Source organism: Phoenix dactylifera, chromosome 4 (assembly GCF_051530095.1).
Source record: "Phoenix dactylifera cultivar Ajwa chromosome 4, Ajwa_hap1_PhDact_Kaust_v1.1, whole genome shotgun sequence".
NCBI classification, from domain to species: domain Eukaryota; kingdom Viridiplantae; phylum Streptophyta; class Magnoliopsida; order Arecales; family Arecaceae; genus Phoenix; species Phoenix dactylifera.
In genome coordinates this window covers 43,143,429-43,158,581 of record NC_143193.1, presented here as the reverse complement: position 1 = coordinate 43,158,581, position 15,153 = coordinate 43,143,429, and the positions used below count along the sequence as shown (strand labels likewise).

The window sequence follows — 15,153 nt, the reverse complement described above, 5'->3', positions numbered from 1 at the left end:
GAAAGACCTCCAATCTCACCAGATCTCTTAGAACAACTCAATTTCATTTTGGAATTAAATGAGCTAGTTCGAGCTTTGCTTGATTATCAAAACAAGTTGAAGTCAAGATAGGTCCCATTGGCTCATTTACACCTTTAAGCAAGATTGAACCTAGACCATTGTATCAAATATAATTATTTTACCAACTCAACCAATTGACCTATAAAATAGAAAATATTCAAAATGTCTTATCCCATACATTCATGTCATGTTGGTCAATGTATCAAGACATTAGTTTATATTGGCTAAGACACTGGGGCCCAACACCAACAAAACCTAATATCTCGGCCATGATGGAAGCTTAGATAAAAATCGTAACATAGCTTTATAGGATATAAATTAAGGGGACAATATGTGAGATCAATTATATAGTTTTGGGTCTAGCCACAAAGCTGGACCCATTCAAGATTTTCTACATGCTTTGCAAGATAATCCATTGGTATTCAAACTTAAGTCACAGGTTTGACAAGTGAAGTCCAACAAGAGTTTGTTTTCTAATAATGGAGGTGGATTGTTAGTAGTTCTATTGATGACATTTGAATGGTAAAGGTGGAAACATGAGCATCAATGAAATTATTAGAACCAAGAACCAATGATAAAAAGGCTAAAAAGGTGGAAAACTAGAATTTGAACCAATTTTGAGCCTTGAATCTTATCTAAAATGATATTGGATCTTCTGAGCAAGAGAGTGCATGAAGAAGATGCCCAAACCTATCTATAAGGCTTAAGCACAATTATTGAGAATATCTCCTCCCTCAATTTGTAGATGGCACTCTCCTATTTTGAGAAGCCTCTCAAATATAGTCACTGCTATCAAATTTTTCCTAAATATTTTTGAGCTAAATTTTGGTCTGAACATCAACTACTCAAAAACAAGTCTTGTTATATGGGACCTGTTAGCAAAGGTCTGCTATTGATAGAGATTGCCCATTACAAGTTTAAGCAGCTTCTTGTTAGATATATTGGAGTTTCTCTATATCACAAGAAGGTACTGGAAACACTCTAGTAGCCACTCCTTGATAAAATTGACTAAGGATGCTCAACTTGAAAAGGAAGCATGGAGAAAATGCCTAGAGTTTTCTTAAAGCCTAAGCACAATTATTGAGAATATCTCCATTATTCAATTTGTAGATGTTATTCCTATATTCTGAAAAGCCTCTCAATAATAGGCCAGTGCTATCAAAGTTTTCCAACATCAACTATATAAAATCAGTTCTTCTTTATATAGGACTTGCACAACAGAGAGGTCGCGGAGATTCTCCATTACAATCTTGAGCAGCTCTCTAGGAGATAAGTAGGAGTTTATCTGCATGACAATAAACTATTTAAAAGACTCTAGTAGCTACTCGACAAAATTGACCTATGACTCTCAACTTGAAAGGGAAGCATCCATTTCAATTAAAGGAGATTGGTTTTTGTTAACTTTATCCCATTTACTATGTTAAAATATCTTATGTTTGTCTTTCTCTACCTAATTTGTTAGTTAAACATATTGATTAAAGACATGGGCCTTTTTTTTTTGAGAAAGGAAAAAACTCAATTTTGGGGGTTTTTGTTTGATAAATTTGACAGCAATGCTGCCTGAGAAATAATATGAAGGAGGACTAGGTATAAAAGACCTCCACTAAATGAACTTAGATTTGCTTGGTAGTAGAATTTGATGCTAGTGAATGGTAGACCTACAACACTCCAAAAAACAACACTGATCCATAAATATTACAAACAAAGACCACTCTTCTTGAATAATTTCAAGCCAACTCTGTCTTTCTACAAATCTGTCCTCCATTGTCATAATAGCTCCCTATGAAGCTCTCTTTTCTTGCCTGAAGATGGATGAAGGATTCTTTCTTGGCCCGGAAACTACTCTTTGTAGCACTCCTATCCAAGGCTACTTTCATTATCATCTAGCCAGCATTTATGTGTTTGCTCACTTATTGGAAGATTGAACTACAACTAATGGATGAATACCAACACTTGTGCCCTCTTCTTTCAAACATACACTTACAAGATGATGCTGACAAGCTTATATGGCTGTGGACATCCCGAGTTTTCGTATGAAGTCATATAACACCTTCTTCAATATTGCATGCCAGAAATTAGATTAGGCAAATTGGTTTGTAGGAATCTCCAACACCAACAAAAGTTTAGATCTTCCATTGCTAGCAATTCAAGGAAAAATACTAACTGCTAATAACCTAACAAAACAAGGACGATCAACGCCATAAGAATGCACTCTTTGCAATGGATTTCAGGGAATTACCAACACCTACTCATCTCCTGCCATTTCTCAACTCTAATGTGGCAAGATCTATTGTGTTTACTCAATAGTCCTAGCTACAATGTTAAAAGATCGGTGGCTTATTTGGATGAGCTGGAAGTCTGCAACCATTCCACCGAATCTTGGAAAGGGATGGGACTCTTTGGCTCAGTTAACTATTTGGTGTCGATGGCTAACCAGACTATTTTCAACAATACTCATGCTATAAAATTGCAGCATCATCACTCTACTCCTCGAATGGGTGACTTAGATGCCAGTTTGATACCTCTGTTATATATTTTCCTTCCGACATGACAAGAGCAAACATAGGCTATTAGATGCCAGTTTGATACCTCTGTTACTTTTCTCTTATTGTTTCATTTCAATCTTTACTCAAACTACTTTCTTTTCTACTTTTAATACTTAGCCCCCCCTTGAATCTTTTTAAACTTTTTCTTTTCTTTTTCTTATTTCTAGGCTCCATTTGTTTTTGAAGGACCAACAAGTGTTTTTTAGAGGGCTAAATGCTTTTTTTGATGTTTGGCAAAAATTTTGAAATGTCTTTTGGACTCCTCCAAAAATAAAAAAAAAAATAAAAAAAGCTTTAATTTGAAGTTTTTGGACAAAAATTCTACTTGAGACCTGCTGAATCATTTAAGGTTCGAGTTCCAGTAACAATTTTTTTTTTCAAAAAAAAGTTGAAGTACCTTTTACTGCCATAATCATTTAAGTTATATTATAAACTCACAGTGTGTAAAAGGTAATGGCAGAGCCGGGGAGGTGGAAGTAAACAAGAAACCTACAAACTTATAGCTTATAAATTAGAAAGAGAGAGCCGGGGAGGTGGAAGGGAAGGTGTTTTAATTTTTAGGAATTCTCTAGCAGGACAAAATAGCTAAACAACATCATTTAAACTTCCTGACGATGCCATCAGCTGAACCAGCTCCACATAGCCAATCCATAAATGCCTCGTTTGACATCTCTTGAATTAGGATCTCAAGCTAGACCATGAAGAGAATTAGAAAAATAATCATATATAATGGACAGCAAGCATTTTCTAAAGATATAACAAATATTATCTATAAGAATTAATATAAAATTGAGAACACATGCACATAGTCAAAAGTTATGGTGCTTATCATGAATACATTATACTCATCAACTAGTTGTTTAAAATACCTTGAAGTATAATAGTTGTTTACCAATTTTCAAAGCCAGTTTATGCCGTCGAAACTCATATAGATCTGTAGATATCTGCATCTTGTGAATATCAAAGTTCTTCGCATGAATCCCAACAGTAGATAACTCTAAATATGTGGAACATAAATAGTACGTTATATAACAATTCTTTCATAATAATAGAAATAGATAAACTGAGTAATGAATGGATATAGCTAAGCATGTCAGGTAGGTGAAGCATGTAGCCAATGCAAATTTCACCACCTGCCCTGACAGACTATAGTTCCTATCAGCAAATTCACCACATGATAATTTCCCAGATCAAACATTTTATCATGCATGATATGTATCAGTTACACCCTTGTCTTGTCTTATACAAAACAAGCAGAAGGTGGACAGGCATAAAGGAAACAGAAGTTATGTTCTTCAGACTGTCTGATAGCATTGAAAAGCTGATATATCATGCAAATCCAAGCATGAAGTTAGGAAACAGAACAACCTATGTGAGCTAATTACCAGCATTTAGTGGCAATCAGGGATCACTCTTCCAGGAAACTCTTATTTAAGCATACAAAAATTTTAAAGGAAAAGAACCAAAATAGGATGTCTCAGCAAGGGTAATGTTTTGCTTGAGCCAACAGGTCCTCTGTAACCCGCTTTATCTCCATTTCTCTTTCCAATCTTTCTTTCTGAAAGAACATGAAAAGCAATTCAGAACCACAAAATAGAATAGCAATTGTCTTACTTAAAGTGAGAAAATCTTTTAGAAAAGAAGAGATGCAAACCATGGCACGCTTTTAGGACATAATTACTCCTTTACTAGTTTTTGTAATTACACCGTTGCAGGATGCATCTACTATATGATTGACAATCTTCAGTGGTTAATTGGTCGGGGCTATGAATAAATTAACTCGAAAATGTTGGCAACTATCAGTTTCAATGCAGCCCAAAGTCCCAAAAAATAATGAGCATGCCATCAGAGAACATTCAACTCCAGCTGCCTATTGTGTTTTAGAAAGCATATTCAGTAAGTAGTGTCTCCAATTAATCCAACCTATCAAAACCTTCATGCAACAAAACCAGTATTTCCAGTTGCCTCATTGTGCTTTGTTTTTTAGCATATTTCTCTTTCCTAAGCTATAATTTTTTAAAATCTGCTATTAGCCTGAACACCTGAGACATCGTTGGTTCAATATATATCTTTGCAAGTGACACCAAGCCCAAGTTGGTGGTGTCAACTCATCTATGCAAAACCTATCTCATTTAACACATCAGATTTTGAAGAAAAGGATATAAAGGCTTACACCATTACATATATGAGTAAAAAAAACACTTCAGCAAAGCTAGGCACCCCCCTATTACTTTTCAGGAGGCACCTGCTCCAAATGAATTACCCACCCATCCTTGGAAAAAGTGGAAACATCAACAACTCTTCATGTGTTTTCTTACATTTATGAAATACAACTTTTTACTTGCACTGCCATAAACATTCAAAAATTCCATTTAATATCTAATAACCAAGAAGCAGCTATAACGTGAGTAGCCCCACCTTTTCAATCCATAGATGTCTCCAATAAATTTGATACTTTCAGCATCAAAGTTGGGGAAGAGGAAGTTCTCTAATTACAAGAACCTGTAGAAGGTTAAACTTACAATGTTATAAATGAATATTATAATGCAGACTACGTGGTGGATAGAAGTTTCACAGAACCAAGTTACCTGCAGTGCAACTAAGAGTCCCTTCACCCAAGAACAGGGATTAGGATGAAAGCAAGAGTAAATGATGTAGACATTGGACAGACATTAAAGAAACCATACTGTTTTAATTGCTAGCCCAAGCAGCTCTATGGGGACCTGTTTCCTTGCCTAGGAACTTAGGAGACCTATACCTACTCTAGATGCTTAAGCAGGCGAATAGGCTCAACAGGGCAACCAAACAGCCCAAAATGCCGAGAACCCATCCTGATGCATGAAGAGCCGAATAGGCTCAAAAGGGCAACTAGGCAGTCCAAAATGCTCAGAAAGGTTTAACAGGTAAGGCAGGTTAAGTACTGAATAGCTCAGCAACAAACCAATTTACTCTGCACCAAAATCTCTTGCATTTGCCATCCCTTCCATCTCTTCACTCACTAGACAAGTTGTATGTGCAAAGATAAGAGAACAGAGAAAGAGGAAGGTTTCCTAAATTGCATGCTGTGGAAGCATCTGATATGTGTTTTTATATATTTGAAGTTGGGGAACTCTCATTTGACAAACCATTTTTTGAGACCATGATGTGCACAACTGAAAGCAATTATAATGATGATGAGAGCATCGAAGATGAGCAAACTGAAGAGCATGTGTGTGTATGTGTGTTTTCGTTCTATGCAGTGTTGTATGTTGTTTCTTGAAGAGCAATGTTATACATCCTACCTTTTTGTGTTGCATGTCATGATGGATAAATAATTCTATGTATCTCAGCTATTGCCTAGGCACCTATGTCACGCCTCCGCCTGCGCGAGGCACGTGAGGCACCTAGTGCCCACATGGGGGCCACATGAGGGGGGACCGCGGGGCTCCCCTGCCAGATATTGTCCGGTTCTAGGGCTTCACCCAAGCGTCCTTCACCCCTCCCCGGTTTTGTTTTCCACCAAAACGCGTCTGCAGGATTAGGAGACACCCGTCTCATATGCCCAGGCTCTAAAACGAGTTTTTCCGATGTGGGACTATTGGGCGTCACACCCTTCCCATCATCGGACAAGAGCCGTCCTCGGCTCTGATACCAAATGTCACGCCCCCGCCTGCGCGAGGCACGTGAGGCACCTAGTGCCCACATGGGGGCCACATGAGGGGGGACCGCGGGGCTCTCCTGCCAGATATTGTCCGGTTCTAGGGCTTCACGCAAGCGTCCTTCACCTCTCCTCGGTTTTGTTTTCCACCCAAAACGCGTCTGCAGGATTAGGAGACACCCGCCTCATATGCCCAGGCTCTAGAACGAGTCTTTCCGATGTGGGACTATTGGGCGTTACAACCTAGGCAGTGTCCGACTAGGCATTCTTACGCTAAAGGTTACATAGGCTCCACTTTTATTATTCTCACTTGATCTTATTTTCACTATTGTGACTAAAATAAACTTATTTTAGTTAAACTAGAAGTGCAGTCAGCAAAATTTTATATTTGTTTTGGTTTTGTCATTCCTTCCCCCATCTCTCCCCACTCAACACCTCCCTCATCTTCAATGCTAGGGCAAGTAACTAGCCTTCAATCAGCTATCGTCAACCCATTCACCTATGCACCTTGAATCAGAGGCTCTTGTGGAGCCCAACACTCTCCGGGAGGCACTCAGCAATTTTTGTTAGTCCAAAGACCCCTAAAAGTTTTTCATTTTATTTTTTTCATACTTACTCTTTTCCTTTCCTTTTCCTCTTCCCTTCTCACATTACTTTCTCTTTCTCTTCTCATGTTACTCTCTTTTTCTTTTCTCATATGGAATATCTTTTGCTCTCCTCTTCTTCCTCTTTTCCTACCTTTTCATCCATACTTTTGTCTATTTTCTATTTTCTTTCTCCTAGTTGCAATTTTTAATGCAAATAGAGGATTTCAACTATAACTTATAAACTTTAGTTTCTTTCAAAGAATTGTCATATTTTTATTTTTCATATTTAAATTTTAATAATGTGATATCATTGTCACTCTGAACACCTATATTTGACTTGGCTAATTAAGATGTGACAAAATGACATGCTATTGTTTTGATTAATCTTAACCTCTATTACGCTATAATGGTGAATTTGATTTTCTGTTTGCATGATTAAAAAAGAAGGAGGGGAGGGGGTTGCACCCATAGCCTGGGTCCTACTCGACCCTAAAGAGTCCTCTTCGACCTAGGTATCCCCTAGAGAGGGGCTAAAATGACTCACAAGGATTGTGGTGCACATTGAGCTTGGCTTTGATACCACTTCTCATGGGCTTGTTATTTCCACAAGCATCAGTGCAGCACTTAGACGCTTTGCTTGCCCTCAATCACTTCTAAGTTAACCTCCAAGTCTAGCATCTCAAGCTAGAAGATGAATGCACAAGAGAAAGAGAGAAAATGATTAACATCTAATAATTTTCCCTTTCAAATTCATTGTTTGGTTATTTTATTCTGTTATGTGTGATTCAGATGCATGGAGATCTTAAATATAATCTGCCAACATTCATAGATGTTAACTGGAATGGCACCTGAAATCTTACATTGAATCCATGACTCTCTCATTGTTATTCCTTTCGTTGTTCTTTCCTTTTGTTTTGATTGAAAGGGGAGAACATGTGATTGCATTCTTTATTTGGTTTAGTATATCTGCTGCTGGTAGAGCATGATTTTAATAGCCTTCGTTCAGGTTTAGGCAGTCCCTCACCAAAATTTTCGTGGACGGGCTTCCCAGAATCTCTTCCCAAAGGACATTATTCCTTCATAACTGGTCATATATTTGAATTCAAAAGTAAATAGTAGTAAATGAGAGGGTAAGGGGCCATGAATTTGGGGTAAATTTTCTTTGTTTTTTTTTAAAGACTTGTCAATTTACAGTCATAAGCCATAAGAATTCATGTCTTCTTGTATTGACAATTTGGTATGCATTTCATTGTCCTTATCTTACTTTATCACAATAACAATTTCATTAATGCAGAAATATTTAACGTTGCTGATTGGTCTTGATTCTGTCAAGTTAAATTGATTCATGCCTTTAGCAGCGTTGGATGGTGATACTGAAAAGGTTTCAAGTTGGAATGATAGACAAAGATAGCAATCACTTCAAGTGCAATTACTATGGACCATGGTATGCCATCTTAGTACCGGAGCCCGTACCGGTGCCACCCTATCACTGTGTCGATTCACCTAATATGGAAGCCGGTTCGGCGTACCGTGTCTTGGTATGCCCCCCACACGTGTACCGGTACGGATTCGGTACATTCCGTACCGCCTAATTCAGTAACCATGCTAAGGATGTTTTTCAAATAAGTCACTTGACAAGTATAGGAGATGATGTCACCTCTTGCAAGGACATCCTACTTGAGGTGATAAATGAGACTTTGGACTACATAAATGGGGTGAAGTGAACAAGGCAAAGAAGATAAAGGGGATACAAGAGCGGGTAAAGGCAACTGATGTACTAGAAGGGAGTTAGCATTTAGATTTGAAAATTTTTATGCAAGAGAAAAAATGAAACAAACCATCATGAATGACTCCAAAAAAAGAAATGCGAATTGCATTGCACGTTGGATGTATCACGTAAGCATCTTATTGAACAAGCTCATTTTATAGAGGAATTATTCCAATATATTGTTCTCCTTTTAGTAGATACCTGATGTTGTGGGTGGGGTTTGGCAGACTAAGTTTTAATTGAAGTAAACAATTATAACCTGATCATACAGAACATCTTCTTGTGCTAAATAAGACAATTACCTACTAAAACAACTAAACAATGAAATCAAAAAGAAATAAAAAATAATTTGTGAGATTGTTCTAATCTCGCACAAAATACATTAAGAAGAATAAATGCATTTGTTTATCCATAGTTGTCCATTACAGCATGTATACACAGTATAAAAAAAGGCATAGGTAAGAGGAATGGAAGCAGCATCAAAGGATTTGATAAAAGTTTCCCCTTCATCAGCAGTTAACACCACTAATGCCAGCCCCCAGACTGGATGAAAAAGGTTTGGAGTCATGGATCATGGCTTATTGCAGTAGTTGCAAGAAACATGATCTCAACTAATGCAGCAGCAACAGTTACAATCCCCAATGGCTTTGATAGCCAGTGGATTGGTTGTCCAATTGCCATTGCAGCCTATGTTCTCCATTCTCTTTGCTAAGTTTGCTCTCTGCCAAGAGAACAACAAAATAACCCAAAAGAGCTGCTGGTAGCCAACAGAACCCATCAAAGTCCACCAATCCATTTAGGCTTTTTGAGTTCTCCAAGTCCCCATATTACGCCTAGCAGAGCGCTAAGGCAGCCCAATGTCTATGGTTCCTATATAAGTTTCCTAGGCCTTAGGCAGGGCACTTGAAGACCCACACACCTAAAGCAACCTCTTAGGCCGCGTATGGGAATGGGTTTGATTAAATCAGGTACGAACTGGATCAATCTCTATCACCTGATCTGTTTAACTGCAAAACCAACCTAACCCACCAATGGTCAAACACAATCTCTAATGAGTCTTGACCTACTTAGACCTGACCACGGGGCAGGAGAGGAAAGGAGACAGTGAGGAGTAGAGAGGAGGGAAAACAAAAACTGGGGAGGTGGCCTTGCTTGACCCTACTCAACTGGTGGAACTACCAAGTAAAGTTTGATAGGTCATATTGAAGTGGACATTGCTAGTCATAGCTCAGGTGGCCACCTGAAAAGATGAACAATAATTGTATCCTTCACTTACCAACATTTCAACTAAAGCACACTTTTTTTTCAGCATAATAGACTAGAGAAAATATCTTATCCACCATATGATGAATCTTTGAAACCTTAGGGAATACCAATTTAAGTCTAAATAAGGATTCTTAGATAAGCACCCCATTATCTTGGTATGCTGAACCGGCCTGTACCGGCCGGTTCCGTCTCTACCGGACCGGTCCAGTCTGGTAGTGGAAAATGGTTTCGGCCCCTTTGGGTCCGGAACCGAGCGGTACAGAGGCGTACCAGTGCAAACCAAACTGGTTCGCACCAGTACGTGTGCTGGAAACCGCGAATGCACGTGCTAGGCAACAGACCGATTCGGCACCGGTACGAACTAGTCCAAACCAGCCCAGTAGGCCACCGATACGCCTACCGGTACCGGTTCGGCGGACCTTCCCATTATAAAGCTATAGTAATTTATTCTTGACATGATCGTTCAATATTCTCTTCTACCAATTGGGTAGCAGTATGGTAGTAGAACTAGTACTCTGAACCTTGATCTTTTGTAGGTTTTTAACCGCACAAATTCCAGTGTGGAGAGTTAACATTGCCATGAAGATGGACAACGTAAGAACGTCATTTTTAGATAATATGATATCAACCTGAATACGTAAAAGCTGTATATAAAAAAGTTACCACTTTTCACAAAGTACGAAGATGATGCACCATTCTTCTAAGTCATCAAAAAAAATGGCAACACAGTAAAACAAAAAGGTATTCCTGAACCTACCAAAATTAAAGACTTTTAAAAAGGTAAATAAAAAATGATAAAATCCAACAAAATAGCTTCAAAACTAAGGAATAAAGGTATATATTTAACGCAAAAGAATATATACTCAGGAATAGGGTCGCAAGATAGGAGGGAAAAAACAGAAAATTTTTTTCAAAAATTGCGAAGTTAAAGAAAAATATTTACAATTAAATGGAACTCAAGATGGCTTTCACAATACTAAGACACCTCTATTTATGGATTTAGAAGTTAGAATTACCTTGAACCTACATATGAATATCTCCACATGCATTCTTAGCCAAAAACTAAGAAATCTTATACATATGGGAAGTAATTGCAAAAAATAATCTTTATAATGTGCTAGGATTTGATGTCTTCAATTGATATGAACTAGAAAGTGATCATGGAAAGAATCTGCTCATTATTTATTTTCGGATCTAGGCTTTCCACAAGAGGTCCAATCAAGAATTAAGGCTTCTTCAAAAAATTACAAAATTGTGGCTAATCTGGAGTGTAACAAGTCATTGTCTTGTATGAACATGGACACAAGAATTGGATTTGGACGTATGTCCAAGTATTTGAGTTGATGAAAAGAAGAAAAAAGAAGGTATATGTAGAAAATAAATTTAACTAAGATAATAAATATGCATGTATCAAAGAAGCATCAAAAATATTATTTACTGAGGTCTTCCTATACACATGTTTCTCATTCAACCTTCTCAATTAGCTTATGGATATTACAAGAAAAACATTTGCAAAATTAATTTAGCTATTGCATTCCTGACCAATCTCTAAAAAGAACAAAAGCTTGCTTTTGACATTATAATAGTGGGTCAAACTTATTGCGTGAATCTAATGCTTTACTATTTCCTAGAAGCTGCAATTAAAATAGAAAGTGATAAGAAACCAAGTGTTTGGCCCATCCCATTTGGAAAGATGAGGAACAAGATGATGTTTCTAAAGAACATGAAGAGATACCAAGTAAATTTAAAGAGTTTGAGAGGAGGAACACATTAGCCTTCTTCTCAAGGAAACCAAGACCCCAACAACATCAGTCACACCAAAGTGAAGAAGAGCTCCAAGCCAAGGCATTTTTCTTGCCATGGAAAATTCCTTTGCTGTGGAAAATTGACACAATCAAGATAAAAAAACCAAGCATTAATGGCAAACTATATGTGATCTAGGTGAAAGAAAATCCAAATAACGTATTTATTTGCTGATTTTCAGTTAATATAGGATTTTTCTTTAATTCTTTCATGAGAAGTGTAGACATGTTTAACTTCCTAGTAGGGTTATTTTGCTGAGACTTTTTGAGCCTTATTTCGAGCAGGAACATAACTTAAGGATCCTACATTGAATCTAGTTTGATAAAAATTTTGGACCCATTGAGATTGTAAGTTGGAACAACTTTAATGGTTTTTTATGTAGAGCCAGTTACAAATATTACTATTTCAGGAAAGACTTTGATTGTTCTTTTTGACAGGAAAGTTTAAGCAAAGTCGTTGTTCTCGTACAACTCTTAATTCAGGAATACTGCTGCAGTCTACAGTTAAAGAGAGGAATCTTGTAGTAGATTTCAGTTCTTCTCCCAACCTCTATCTTCTTTTTCAATTAATCTTTATCAATCTGGGGCTCATACATAGCCTCCTGCAGCACCAGAGCTCATTTCACTTTTAGGAAAATAAGAGAATTGCTGAGAAATGTTATTTTATACCTGAATCGAAGGGTGGTGAAGGGAAATATAAAAAATAAAAAATGAAACAAAAAAAACTAGGACGAAAAGAATCTAGACTGATGAATGATTGGTTAAGAACATAAGGAAAAGGGACATCAAGTGGATAAGCTACAGGAAAACATAAAGAAAACATAATAAAATGCTTCATGAAACACCATGGGATGGGAACTTGAAGGCTGGGAATAAATTATTATTGTCTTTTTTCACATAACAAGATTGGATATGTTCAGCTCGAGTGTTCTTCCAAAAATCCAGAATGAGACTTTCACAAACTATAGGAGGATACTATCACTAATTGCAAGAAGATCTCGCAGACAACTTCACCCTCCATAGATCAACCACATAAATCAAATGCATTCTTAAATCCAAAAATCTCTGGTGGACAAACTTAGCCAGAAAAGACAAACACAAAAAGACAAAAAAAGTTACCCTCTACAATCCAGTCATCTTTTTTTTTTTTTTTTTTTTTTTGCTGAAAACGGGTTCTCATACAGTACGTGTACGAATACACCCAATAAAGTCAAAAAACACTAGCTCACGGAGAGCCAGTGGCAGCTCGCCCTCCCCCATCCAAAAGGTGTACCCTGAATGATGAGCCGCGAAGGCAGCCACCCAGTCGGCTGCCCCATTAGCTTCTCTGAATACATGTTTGGCCTGGATGGCCACCCCAACCCCACACATCATCCCAATAACAGAAGACATCACCATTTCATAGCTTCAAGGTGCAAAACGGATATAATGAGAGAGAGAGAGAGAGAGAGAGAGAGAGAGAGAGAGAGAGACCTTCTCGTCTTGGTGAAGGGCGACCAGACGTGGATATTGTCCATGGATTGCCAAAAGAGGAAGGCCCTAAAGCTCATGGCGAAGTAGGTGGCCACCCTCACCATTCTCTCCTTTTATTTGATTTTTTTTTTGTTTTTTCAACGGCTGCCTGCACAACTACTAGATACAGCCAGCAGAATCAAAAGCCTGACAAAACAACGAGTGGACGGCCTCCTGGTCTGTCGTACTGGGTAGTATAGTAGCGACCTAATCAACAGCTTTATTCGTCTCTTGATACACATGCGCGGCCGAAAGATGCTATAGTCCTCCACCATACGACGAAGGTTGCGGAGAACGGAGAACAAGATCACCATCCTTTCCTTTGCGACATGACATGATAGAAAAAATTTAAGGGCCAACCAAGTCAAGTGGCTGCAACTTATGGGTTCGGGTTTAGTCGGCATAAATTCGAAAACCAAACCCGATTTTTATCAGATCCGGACCGAATAAAATTGTTGTTATCCGGTTTCCATTCAACTGCACTAATTGACTCTCTTTCCTGGTTTCAGTGTCAAACTTTTCCATAATTTTATAAATTTCTAACTGTTCATCCATAATATTTGTTGAATTAACTAAATAAATTTCTCTTCCTCAAAGAAAACTAAAGTTTTGGCCTCATTTTAATTCCTTCTAAACCAGGCAAGAAATGCCAACATTTTGTGAACAATAATGCACAAAGGACTTCTTTTTAATAAAATTTGAACTTAATGAAATGTGATTATTTTTTTTCCTACATATATATCTACTTGTGCGGCATAATTCTTGCTAAGAGAGCATATTTATCCACTTCACTTAGTCACTTGAAAAAAATACTACATGCTACGGGTGCTCTCCTCTCTGTTTAATTTCTCAATGGCCATCACCAGATTAATGTTCAGACTAGGATTTAGAGTCCTGTCTTCTTAGGCTCTTAGGTAATGAAATCTTCACATTTCCAGCCAACTTGGTGCAGTACTACAATTTCAGTGTCATGGGGGTGCGCCAAACCAAAAAAAAATATCAGAGAGGCCGGTTGTCTTAATCATTGCTTTGCAACCTATAATCATTGGTTCCTTCTATGCTAGAAGGATTATTTTGAAAAATGTGTCATGAGAAGTGTCAAAAGCATTGGGAAAAAATTAGCTAATTAGCCTCTGAGATCACCCTAAAGATTCTTCAGAAAAAACGCAGAAAAACTTCATGGCCTGCAGGTTTGTATCTACTCATTTTACGCTAATTCTGCCCTTCTCTGGTATGGAAGACTTGTATCATGGAAGGATCACTTACAAACACCTTCTAGAGACATTTTTCATTTTGGTGACCAATAGAAGAGTCGATGCATAGGTAGGAACCATGACCTCTGATCTATCGAAGGGCACCGATGCTGTGAAATAGGTGTATGTGATTCTGGAGAGGAAAGGCTGTGAGATGAATAACTTAATCTCAATGTGGAAAATACCTCCAGCCATGAAGGGGATGTCGATCCACAAGCAGGATTTGGCCTCAATCTTTCGACGGAGAAGAGTGAAATCTTCTAGCCTCTCTCAAGCGCCAATGATGGAACAAGGCTTCTTGCTTGCAAGGCCAGGGACCTTTCTCTGATTTTCTTTCGTACTATTGATCTCAATACTTCCATCAAGAGTGGGTTTTTAAAGAGGAAGAAGGATGGAAGTTACGGAACTTCCATCCGCGGTTTCTGTCTCGCACAAAGAAAAAAAAAAAATAGTTGACTCAGTCATAGTATAGTAATCCAATGGTGTGGTCCACGTCCACTATTTGCTTGATTGTCCGACAAGACTTCTGGTTTGCGCGTATGAAAATTATGGTCCATACAGTTAATCTCATCCGTATGAGAAACTGTAGTACAGGATTCTAGATAAAGGGCAAGGCTTAACGGGCTTAGTTTAAAGGCCCAATTTGTGACAATTGTGGGGACATAATTTCACATTCTCCCACTTGGCCCATGTTGTCACATATTGTATTTAAAATCTCTTGT

At 37.9% G+C, this 15,153-nt stretch overlaps 1 pseudogene; it reads right to left on the bottom strand.

The window, feature by feature from the left end:
• Window positions 1-3,811: 3,811 nt before the first annotated feature.
• LOC103718186 (uncharacterized) lies at window positions 3,812-14,604 on the bottom strand (annotated as a pseudogene).
• Window positions 14,605-15,153: the final 549 nt, after the last annotated feature.